This window comes from Entelurus aequoreus, linkage group LG16 (assembly GCF_033978785.1).
Source record: "Entelurus aequoreus isolate RoL-2023_Sb linkage group LG16, RoL_Eaeq_v1.1, whole genome shotgun sequence".
In the NCBI taxonomy this organism is placed as follows: Eukaryota; Metazoa; Chordata; class Actinopteri; order Syngnathiformes; family Syngnathidae; genus Entelurus; species Entelurus aequoreus.
In genome coordinates, this window is record NC_084746.1 from 22,861,108 (window position 1) to 22,873,729 (window position 12,622).

General features: G+C 37.7%; 1 protein-coding gene across 2 annotated transcripts in view; it reads right to left on the reverse strand.

Moving 5' to 3' along the window:
* Nucleotides 1-12,622, reverse strand: part of LOC133630721 (septin-7-like) — a 102,984-nt gene that overhangs the window by 13,958 nt on the left and 76,404 nt on the right. The window lies entirely within an intron of this gene.

Consider the following 12,622-nt stretch of genomic DNA (forward strand, 5'->3'; position numbering starts at 1 on the left):
TTTGGATTTACTTCTGCAATCCATGCAAATATAAACCACAAATGAAGTTTTTTTTGCAATGTGATACACGCACACAAGTAATAATGATACACATTTCTAACATTAATGCAGCCTATTGGTTAATATTTAGATATGATGGTATATTAGCACATATTAATCGGTGTTTAATTAATGTACATGTTTGGTTAGCGATAGTGATTGATTCGAAAAGTCTAACTTGTACTAGTACTTGTACTTTCTTGTAGTTGTAATATTGCACTTGTACTTTCTTGGAGTTGTGGTAGGGTACATGCAGTTTCTTGTATTTGTAGATTTTTGTAATTGTAGTACTTGTTGTAGTGTACTCGTAGTTTCTTGTACTTGTAGTACAGGTAATGTACATGTGTTTTTCTTGTTGTTGTAGTACTTTTAATAGTGTATTGTAGTTTGTGATAGTTGTAGTACTTGTAGTATTGTACAATGGTACCTCAACTTAAGAGTGTCCCAATTTAAGAACGTTTTGAGATAAGAGCGGTCTCTCGGCCAATTGAGAGATTTAGTTTGAATTACAAGCATCCCCGCTGCTAACGAACCCTGTAAAACATTCAGTCCTACTCGCTAGCATTAGCTTATGCTAGAGACATAACTTTGTTTTTCAAGCATGAAAAGTAAGAAAGTGAGTGTCAAAGCAACACTGATTTGAGATACAAGTGTTTTGAGTTAAGAGCTCTGTCAAAGAACCAACTCAGCTCACAAGTTCAGGTACTACTGTACTAGTACTTTGTTGTAGGTGTAGTGATATATTGTAGTTTTAGTTGTAATACTGGAAGTAAGGTACGGTACATGTAGTTTTTTGTAGTTGTAGTACTTGTATTATTGTATTGCAGTTTATTTTAATTTGACTACTTGTCATAGTTTACTTGTAGTTGTAGTACTTGTAGTAGTGAACTTGTAGTACTTGTAGTAGTGTGCTTACAGTTTCTTGTAGTTATAGTATTTTCACTAGTGCACTCATAGTTTCTAGTATTCGTAGTATTGTACTTGGTAGTTTTTTTCTAACTTTTAGAAGTTTACTACAGGCTGTCCTCCAGTTCTGATGTTTTGTGGTTATATATGCACTCCCGTAGGTATTTAATACAGTACAAAAAAAAAAAGAAAAAAAAGGTAAGTGCGGAAGAATACAAAGGACGTGAATTTTGTTCATTTTAGTTGACTCTTTTCTCGTCATGTCTCCCAAGTCTCAGGCAGACTCCTCTGGTTGCAGCGCGCCAAAGAAAAGGAAAGTGAAGTAAAATGTTGATATAGTGTAGAAATCAACATGATTGACAAAGATGGTATCTTTGAACATGTGAAAGTACCGGGATCTGTTTTAGTGATGACTAAGCAGCATAATGCATATTATTGACACTTTGTCTCTCCATCCCTTCATGTGTTGTGTGTACAATGTGACTGACTTACAGTGGGTGTTCATTTAGCTATCCTGTATATGTACGTTCTGACCTACACTTAAACTCCAAATACATCTTGGGTTAGGTGCATTTCACTTTAGAATATGAGAATCCATACAGGTACAGACTGTTGTTACTTTTGTTTATGTGTAAATAAATGTTTTTCATAATAAAATCTTTCTTTTTTATTCAACATTTAACAGTGAGCTAATAACTGTGCTGTCCAGTTGTTATATTTTATTTTCTAACACGTCTAAATATCATTCACAAATATGTATTAATTTCAATTTGTCCTAGGTGTGTTGCTGGAGTCTAGGTGTAGTTTTTGCAATTAAGTTAAGTGTGATAGCCTTTGCTTTTGTTGAGTCCTACGAAGTGTTTGTACTGTATGTATTGTACTTGTTATACAACCTCTGCTTGACTGTAAAGTGCATCTTAGTTGTAGTTTTCATTACCAAATTTGGAGGCGTTGAAATCATCGTGTAAAAATCGCTGATGCTAATCAGTATCATGTATATGAGTAAAGTGGAGTCTTACTTTTGAGGACTTGCTATCAAGCATGCTTGCTTTGTTGGCATTGGAAATTACAACATTTCTTAGAGGCAGTCCACTACAAATGTGCCTGATTGCCCGCCAAGTGTTTTTAGCCACAGCTGAGTCTGCCAAAAGACCTCACATGGAATAAAGGTATCAAAATATGGTACCGTTTGATTTTATGTGATCGATAGGAATTCGGTCAGTACCTGAGAAAGTACCAGAACACATACGTAGACCGAGGACTGCCTGAATTTAACTTTTGTTATAAGTTAGAAAGTTAATGTTACAAAACAACCAACTATGGTTGGTTTGAGACAAACTACATTTCTAACATGCTGACTGTAAATATGAGATGTGTAAACTTTAAATTACATTGAGTAAAAAATAATGAATCTTAATTACACAGACAACAAATGTAACTAATAAGGCTCGTTGTTCCATCAGTAGTTTGATGACAGAATAGTTAGATGATTAGGAGTTTGATCATGGTTAATAATCAGATGGGATTCTGGAAAAGGACTGCATACAGATTGCAGAAGACGATTATATGAAACATAAGGTTATATGATATACAGTATATGGTGATATGTGCACAGTTTGCAGCCTCTTCTTCACTGAAAACGCTGCTCCTTATTGCTCCACTCCACTGGTAGCCACTCATCATCAGGAGAGCGAAAAGGAACACCTTACCATTGATGAAACTTAAGAAGCTCCGCCCCTTGGCCTCCCAAGCCAGCCATTGACCTCCTGTCTCTTCTAGAGGAGGGAGCTCTGACGAAGGGGGAGGGGTACGGTTTTTCAGTTACTGTCTGTGCCCAGCGGGGGCAAAATCTGGGTCTGGAGCGACTGTTTTTTTTTTTTTACGTTTCAGACGCCGATTCTGACCCAAATTGGCCCGGATCAACACCATAACCTGCATGGGTCCAGGCTGACTGGCTTAAGAGTGCAGGGGTTATAAGGGGGTGAGGCGGTCGGAGGGCCTATACAGGAGGATCTATGCATTAGCAGCTTGGGGAGGCAAAACTAGAGGATCTCATGGGATCCAAGGGGAAAAGCAGGCTAGAAACTACGATTTAGGCAAAAAATACCTGATGAATTGTTCTCAGCTTGTTATCTGTGGATGTTTGTTGCATTGATCAAAGTGATGAATTTCAAAGAATATTGTCCATCAGGTGTTTTGGGCCTTAGCGTTTTATATTCAATACAGCATATTCTTTTAGTCTATGATGATATACAGTATGATGTGTTAAAAGCTGACAAACTTGCACTTCAAACATGCAAAAGCGTGCATGTTGGTCTCTTTTTGCAAACTAGATGTTTTGCTGCTAACATTTTTGCAATGCGCACGTATGCAAATGAGTAAAACATAATGATACCAAGCCGCGTGATGTATTAATAACTTCATTAATCCTAGTTAGTGTTGACAGATCCTACCTTTGCCCAACCTTTTAACACTGTGACTACCCCTTGTGATTCAAGAATACAGAGTAGAATCACAGAAATGAACTAGAACAAGAGTATGAAAAAAATATTGGCGCAAAGACAGGAGCCTTGGTTACAGCGATGTATTTCAGCTGTAGCTTCATTGGTTTATTTCTAATGAGACTGAACGGCATCAGACCTGGGACTAGAAACTGATGTTGCTTGAAACAAATATCAAATATGAATGAAAGAAAGCATAAAAATGCCATTTATACCATAAAAGTATTGTCGGATTGTACCGTGAAGATGTGTGGCTTTGGAGGTGCTTTAGCTCAAGGCTATCACTTCAGCCTGTTGCCTATATTTCACCAATTCAATTAAGTATTTCCATGTAAGTTTAGAAATTAAATTGTACAAACTTAAAACTTTATTACATCTGAGAAGGTCGGGAACAGTCCGACACTGCTTTACAATGCAAGTCATTTGGTTATATTTTTTTCCGTGTGATACCAGTCAATATGTCTAGGATTACACAGGATTTTTTGCCGGATTGTTACAGCCTATAATGCTTGAATTCAAATTATGTAAGTACAATGTTTATTAATCCGTCCTATAATTTAATTCCACATACTGATATGCTAAAGGTCTTAAGTGTTGTACGTGCATACAAATATTTCAAGTAAAATTTTTGCCTAAGCTTCTATTTCTCCTCTTTTGTTGAGACAAATTGTTGTACATTTTTGCGTAGCAGGTTATTGTTTGCTTTGTACATAAGTGAAATCATTGAATTTCAATATTTTTGACTCAATAAATCAGGAGTTTTAATATTGTCTATAACCAACATTATGTATTATTCTAACTGAGCTCTTTTGTACCACGGTTAGAGAATGAAACATACTTTTGTAGTTATTTACCCATATTTCTACACAATAACTTAGACATGGACACACTAGCAAGCAGTAAAGAATATGGTGTGATGTATGGTCCAGAACATATTTTGCTTTGTTCATTATTGAAGTATATTTTGACACCTTTTTGGGTATATTTCTGTATGAGATTTCCAGTTCATGTTATTCTATTTGTATCTGTGTTTGACTTTCTCTTCTACTATACTGTGTTATATTAGTTTTACAGGGATTCAAACATAGTCTATTTTTGTCAAACCATCTCTTTAATTTATTAATTTCTTCTGTCATTACTTGTATTAGCTTCTATTTGCAGTCGTAACGTCTGCAAATGTGTGTCTGCAAATTTTTTTATATACTACATTATTCAGAAGGCTTAGCGCTATAGACAGGAACAAAAGGTAGGTCTAAACTACGTGGGAGGACTACAATTGTTACATGTTGTTGTTCATGCTTTGTTTATACAAAAAAAAAAGTTTTGTTTAGAAAGTTTACATGTGTTTTAGAGCGCCGCTCAAAAACAAATTAAATTGGCCAAAATGTGCGTGGAAGTTGTGGGAATTGGCCAAAGTTGCAAGGCCGCATATAATTTTGGGGGGATTGGTTGAATTTGTGTGAATTCCGAGAGGGATTGGCTTGTGTGTTATGTATAGTAAAAGTATATTTTAAAATGTTGTCATCAGTGTGATGCCCAGGTCTGGTTAAGCAATGGTTTGACCATCAGCCTGATGATGAGAGAGTGCAGCAACGTAAGAGTGAAGAGGAAAGGAGTGGATGAAAAATGAGGGTCAGGGACGTTCTGAGGGGGAAACAGGAAGTAGTGTAGGTGAGAAAACGGGATTCAAATAAAGACAAGGCTGGTTTTGTTTACCAAATATGCCCTCTGTCAGTCATGGAAAAGAATAGACAAAGAAAAAACAGAAAAGGGAGAGAAAGGAAAGAATGAAAAAGTGAAAGACTGATAAATGGCCAAACGCATAGCACAATTTTTCTTTTGAAAATGGCACAGTTCATTATCTTTTTGACGATGCGCAATTGGATGGAAAAGAAAGTCAGCAGTAAAAGAAACAACAGTACAGTGATGGCTAACAGTGATACATCCCTTTCAACTGTCACAGAGGAATATTCCCAGATACACAACATCAAGCCTCCTTTTCCAGAATCCCTACAGGCAGAAAGATCACCAGAGGGATTGTGTACATTTGAGTTATTTCGGGGATCCACAGTGCTATCATCAAATAGAATAAGATGACACTTGTTCAAAACTTTAGTTATTTGGTTGAGGCTAAACTGTAGTACTTTAGGCAGGGTTGAAAGGACACGCCTTGAGGGGAAGCCATTGAGGAAAGCCATCTACATCAAGGTTGAAAAACCATCCCCAAACAAAGGAGGTGGTCTCCGATACCACCTACATCTGTTGTTTCAACCATTCCTAAAAGGCTCTGCAATTAAGACTCCAACAGATAACATGACTTTAAACATTCTGGTCACCAATGCTCCTTTTGTGCCATTTTTACAACTGAATGGAATGCTAACATGGGCGATTCCAGTGAAACGACGGTCGTTGGCATTGACAGAGGGTTTGCTCCTTTGCATCTCAATAGTTGTTTTTTTCACTACAATAGGGCAAAACCATCCTTGCCCAGGCATATCCTTCCTGCGTTGGAGTATAAATAGTTGGGGTTTTGACACCAGTTGCTAGACTAGATCTGACCTAGGGTTGCAAGATATTGAGAAAAAACCTCATTGCGATTTTTCTCTCCAAAATTGCGATTTGTTTTGTGATTTTTATATTTCATACATATGAATGCATAAAACTGCAAAAATTAAGAGTGAATGAAGACATGTTACTTTTAGACTGTCAATCAAAATATTCTTGTCCCAAGGTGCCACACATTAGAATAATATGCAATACTTTAAAAAATATTTGGTTTATGCTTTTGTCTACATCATGCTCTTAAACTGAAGAAATAACGGATACAACTCTATACAGTGTTTTTAAGGTAATGTAATCATAATTTATTTTAATAATGCAAGTAACCATTCAAAAGGATATCCCCTTTTTTCTCATTACTGTACAATTGTTTATCACTGTACTATATTAGGAAGGTGAATAACTTTGTTATCCTGAATAAATAAACCAGAAAATATTTTTAAAAGACTCATTTCTGCAAGGAAAATAATAACTTCAATAAATACTGGACATCTTGGAGTGCATCAGACGTTGTCTTTTTGTTTGTTGCATTCATGTGACCACGCCATTCTCGCTCGTTCGTTCATGTTGATGGGCTTATATTGATTTGATTTGAAGCGGAAGTATTCCTACACCGGGTGATTTGGCTTTGTAATCACATTTTTTTCCTCCTAATTTATGTTATTTTGTGGAACTTCTCACTGGTGAGTCACAACACTGCTTCCCTGTTTGAAGTGAGAGACGAATAACCGCAAGGTTCAACAATTCTCATTGGGGGACATGTCTGACACTCAAATGCCGGTGACGGCGAAGGGAGAAAAAAACTCAGCCTCTTGCGGTTACGTAATCGCACTAATTACAACTTTGATGTCAATTCAATGTTGATTAGTCGTGCAGCCCTAATCTAAGTCTCAGACTAGATCTGGCCAATCTCAGTATATGAGCATGATAACTCCTACTTGAATGAGAAGCAAAACGTCTTCTAAAACAAAGTTAAAAGTCGAGTTGCAATCTATTGAATGCTAATTGAATGAGAATACAATGACTTGGATGAATGAGAACATCCAGATAAGTCTTTTTGGATAGTAAGAAAGTAAGTTTTGTGGTCAAATATTGGCGTAAAGTTATCATGTACAGATCAATGTCATATTCATTTTGGTAGCTTTATGATTCATTTGAACCATTCTTCTTCCAGAGTGCAATGATTATGCAGAGGTGTCTCAAAAGTCACTATACATTTTTAGTGCTTGATGAAGTCACCCCTATACATTTCACTACATAATTACTTTTTCTATTTAGTTTCAGGTATCATTTGTACAGATGTGAGTTTACTGCATTTAACAGCTTAAGCATTGTAGTTTTGGTAAGCGTATCATTTTCTTTGCCCATGGCTCGCTAATTGACATTGGAATAGTGTACAAAATAGCCACCAAGCAAGAGGTTTTTCTGTCCGAGACAGTAGATCCAAGCCAGTGCTGAGAAGCTTTATGGCCGCCATACTGCTCCATCGCGTAGCACTGAATTGAAACTTTTATTAGTAGATTGCACAGTACAGTACATATTCCGTAAAATTGACCACTAAATGGTAACACCCGAATACGTTTTTCAACTTGTTTAAAGGCCTACTGAAACCCACTACTACCGACCACGCAGTCTGATAGTTTATATATCGATGATGAAATCTTAACATTGCAACACATGCCAATACGGCCGGGTTAACTTATAAAGTGCAATTTTAAATTTCCTGCTAAACTTCCGGTTGGAAACGCCTTTGGATGATGACGTATGCGCGTGACGTAGCCAGTGAAACAGAAGTATCGGTAGCCCATTGAAGCCAATACGATATAGATCGGTTTTCATTTCATAATTCCACAGTATTCTGGACATCTGTGTTGGTGAATCTGTTGCAATTTGTTCATTGTATTATGGAGAAAGAAGCTGAGCAAGCAAAGAAGAAAGTTGTCGGTGCGAAGCGGAGTACTTTGCGAGGGAAGTCAGCAACACAACACAGCCGGTGTTTCATTGTTTACATTCCCGAAAGATGTAGTCAAGATCGAAGAACTCGGACAACAGAGACTCTTACCAGGAGGACTTTGACTTCGATACACAGACGCCTGTAGAGAACTGGGACAACACAGACTCTTACCAGGATTACTTTGATTTGGATACACAGACGCAGACGTGCTACCGTGAGTACGCAGCTGCGCTTCCAAACATTTGATCGCTTGCCCGTACGTGCGTGTCACGTACGTAACTTTGTGTGTGTTGTGCAGGTGTTTGAATTGTATTGGTGGGTTATATGGACGGGAGCTAGGAGCTAGGAGCTAGCATAACAAACATCTAGGTGTTTGTTATGCGGGATTAATTTGTGGCATATTAAATATAAGCCTGGTTGTGTTGTGGCTAATAGAGTATATATATGTCTTGTGTTTATTTACTGTTGTAGTCATTCCCAGCTGAATATCAGGTCCCACCCGCCTCTCACATCTTCCCTATCTGAATCGCTTCCACTCCCCACTAGTCCTTCACTTGCACTTTCCTCATCCACAAATCTTTCATCCTCGCTCAAATTAATGGGGAAATCGTCGTTTTCTCGGTCCGAATCGCTCTCACTTATGGCCGCCATCACTATAAACAATAGGGAACTTTGCGGAAATGTTCAACTGACTACGTCACGCTACTTCCGGTAGGGGCAAGGCTTTTTTTTTGTCAGATACCAAAAGTTGCGATCTTTAACGTCGTTGTTCTCTACTACCGTAATTTCCGGACTATAAGCCGCTACTTTTTCCCCTCGTTCCGGTCCCTGCGGCTTATACAACGGTGCGGCTTATTTACGGCCTGTTCTTCTCCGACACAGACGAAGAGGATTTCGGTGGTTTTAGTACGTAGGAGGAAGACGATGACACAAAGATTAAAGACTGACTTTTCATATACCGGTAGGCTGGTTATTTTGATAACGTACAGGCAAGCACTTTGTATTACTTTGCACCGTTGTATTATTTGTACTCTGCACGAATGCTGTTCGCCATGTCAAAGATGTGAAAGTTTGATTGAATGATTTATTGTTAATAAATGGGACGCTTTGCGTTCCCAAACAGTCATCTCTGTCCCGACAATCCCCTCAGTGGTAGCAGGAACCCCTATATACTACGGTAATTACACATCAAAACCCTGCGGCTTATAGTCGGGTGCGGCTTATATATGGAGCAATCTGTATTTTCCCCTAAATTTAGCTGGTGCGGCTTATAGTCAGGTGCGGCTTATAGTCCGGAAATTACGGTAAATCCTTTCAGCAAAAATATGGCAATATCGCGAAATGATCAAGTATGACACATAGAATAGATCTGCTATCCCCGTTTAAATAAAAACAATTCATTTCAGTAGGCCTTTAAGTCAGGGTCCACGATAATCAATTCATGGTAAATGTACACTATGTACACTATCAATGGCAAGTTCTGGAAACAGGATCTGTTCTTGACAAACCACGCAATCTTCTACTAGCATCACTAATGAAAACCCCAAACTCGTAGAGCAGGCGTTAGCGTTAAGTCATTGAAAGTCCTTCCGGAGGGCTGCACTGGAACTGGATCAACAAAAACTTAATTCAACGGTAGCCATAGGGCGGTATGAGATTTTGATAGTATAATAAAAATAGGCAAAAATATCACAGGATCACATTACAGTATTATAATTAGAGCTGTAACCAGTTACTTGAAATGTCTTAATGAAAATAAAATAAAAATTACTATTAAATTAAACAGTAATTTTTCACAATATAATAGAACATAATGAAAGTGTAGCATGTGCTTTTAAAATAGATAACAAAATACCTGAATTCTTGCTAAATGAATACTAATAAAGTGCAGTTCTCAATGCAGTCTACTGTTAAATCTGGCACTTAAGTCACACATTTTTATATTTCCTTTGTAAAAAAATAAAATAAAAAAAAATTAATACATGCAATTACTAAGTGGCTCAACAAGATTGCATTTAGAGACTTGCTGACAACTTGCCAATTAGAGTGTTTTGTAGTTGTTGAAGTGTGTATTTGATGAGTTTTGATCAATTTGATGCCTTAATTGTAACATTATTTTAGCGTTAAAGTAAAACATACCATTATTGTGCTTCTCTTCTTCATTCGTGCCATGTTAGTTAGCTGGTGTTAGCCATGTTAGCGTCCAATATCTTTCTCAGTAACAAGTTAGTATTTGTGTTACTAATGTCAGATGCAAAGTGTAGTTAGTTAAAGGCCTACTGAAAGCCACTACTACCGACCACGCAGTCTGATAGTTTATATATCAATGATGAAATCTTAACATTGCAACACATGCCAATACGGCCGGGTTAACTTATAAAGTGACATTTTAAAATTCCCGGGAAATATCCGGCTGAAACATCGCGGTATGATGACGTATGCGCGTGACGAAGTCCGAGTAACGGAAGTTATGGTACCCCGGAGAATCCTATACAAAAAGCTCTGTTTTCATTTCATAATTCCACAGTATTTTGGACATCTTTTGCAATTTGTTTAATGAACAATGAAGGCTGCAAAGAAGACAGTTGTAGGTGGGATCAGTATATTAGCAGCGGACTACAGCAACACAACCAGGAGGACTTTGTTGGAGCGCTAGCCGCCGATTCACCTTGACTTCCTACGTCTCCGGGCCGCCAAACGCATCGGGTGAAGTCCTTCGTCCTTCTGCCGATCGCTGGAACGCAGGTGAGCACGGGTGTTGATGAGCAAATGAGGGCTGGCTGGCGTAGGTGGAGAGCTAATGTTTTTAGCATAGCTCTGTGCAATTCCGGTTGCTAAGTTAGCTTCAATGGCATCGTTAGCACAGCATTGTTAACCTTCGCCAGCCTGGAAAGCATTAACCGTGTATTTACATGTCCACGGTTTAATAGTATTGTTGATTTTCTATCTATACTTCCAGTCAGGGGTTTATTTCTTTTGTTTCTATATGCAGTTAAAGCAAGATGCTATCACGTTAGCTCTTAGCTAAAGCATTTCGCCGATGTATTGTCGTGGAGATAAAAGGCACTGAATGTCAATTTCGCGTTCTCGTCTCTCATTTTCAAGAGGATATAGTATCCGAGGTGGTTTAAAATACAAATCTGTGATCTACAATAGAAAAAGGAGAGTGTGGAATCCAATGAGCCAGCTTGTACCTAAGTTACGGTCAGAGCGAAAAAAGATACGTCCATCACTGCCTCTCAAGTCCTTCACTGTAATGTTCCTCATCTACGAATCTTTCATCCTCGCTCAAATTAATGGGGTAATCATCACTTTCTCGCTCCGAATCTCTCTCGCTCCATTGTAAACAACGGGGAATTGTGAGGAATACTAGCTCCTGTGACGTCACGCTACTTCCGCTACAGGCAAGGCTTTTTTTATCAGCGAGCAAAAGTTGCGAACTTTATCGTCGATTTTCTCTACTAAATCCTTTCAGCAAAAATATGGCAATATCGCGAAATGATCAAGTATGACACATAGAATGGATCTGCTATTCCCGTTTAAATAAAAAAAAATCATTTCAGTAGGCCTTTAATGTTAAGACAAATTAAAATTTAATATACTTAAATACAGTGATGACGTTTTTTTTGGAAGGTGAAACAGCTGAGTTAGTAATTTTAAACGGCAGGGAAAAGTTCGGAGGACGATCGTACTTCATCTGTATTGAGCCTGCAGAGCTGTGTGCAACAGGAAGGGTCCTAATGTAGCTGCTTCAGCCACACACAACCTGAAAGATTTCTAACTTTCACTTGTGCTTATATTGTACGGACTGTATGAAGTAAAATATTAGTAATTTTGAAACTGTCAATTATTTATACCAGAGTATACCTTAAAACCTTAAGCTTTAAGCGGATAGTTATGATGCTCCTGTTAATCACTTCTCCACTATTAACAAAACGACCTTCAGTGAAGTAGAAAAAGGTTTATTAGGTGTTGTCACAGACATTTTCGTAAATGTTTGATCAACTAAATATGCTCAGAGTTGATCACCGCGATCGAAATTTGTCACAATCATCAGATTGCCCACCCCTAAGCTAACCTTCAAGGCACATTGGAACGTCGCAGGAAGTATTGCAAGTAAAATGGAAATGACTCTTTTGTTGGTACTAAAAATATGACTTTTGTGTAATTTTTTACAATTTATTAGGTGTATAGTGACTTTTAGGACACCCTGCAAATCTTTAATGCTTAAAAAAATCAGTATGATTTTAAACACATGTAAATGACAAAATCCTTAACACCCCGAACGGGACAAGCGGTAGAAATGGATGGACATTAAAAGTTGTACACCCAATTCTGGTTTTGAAAAATCTGTGAAGATGTACTTCAATTATCATTCCATCCTGGAAAAAAGAGCGGTTGCAATAAATCATTCAGAACCCAATTTCCTTTGACATTCACATCCCTGATAAGTGAACTTGATACTAGAAGTGTACGTATTCAAAGCTCAAGAACATTCTAGTATTAATTACAAGCTAACACAACAACCCTGACACTGATAATAGCTGAATCTTGAAATAGCTGTCTACACTGGATACTTCATAGGAAAAGCATCATCTCAACCCTGACATCTACTTTTTATCTAATTTTCTCTGCCAATGTACATGAAATAAGAGTATGAATA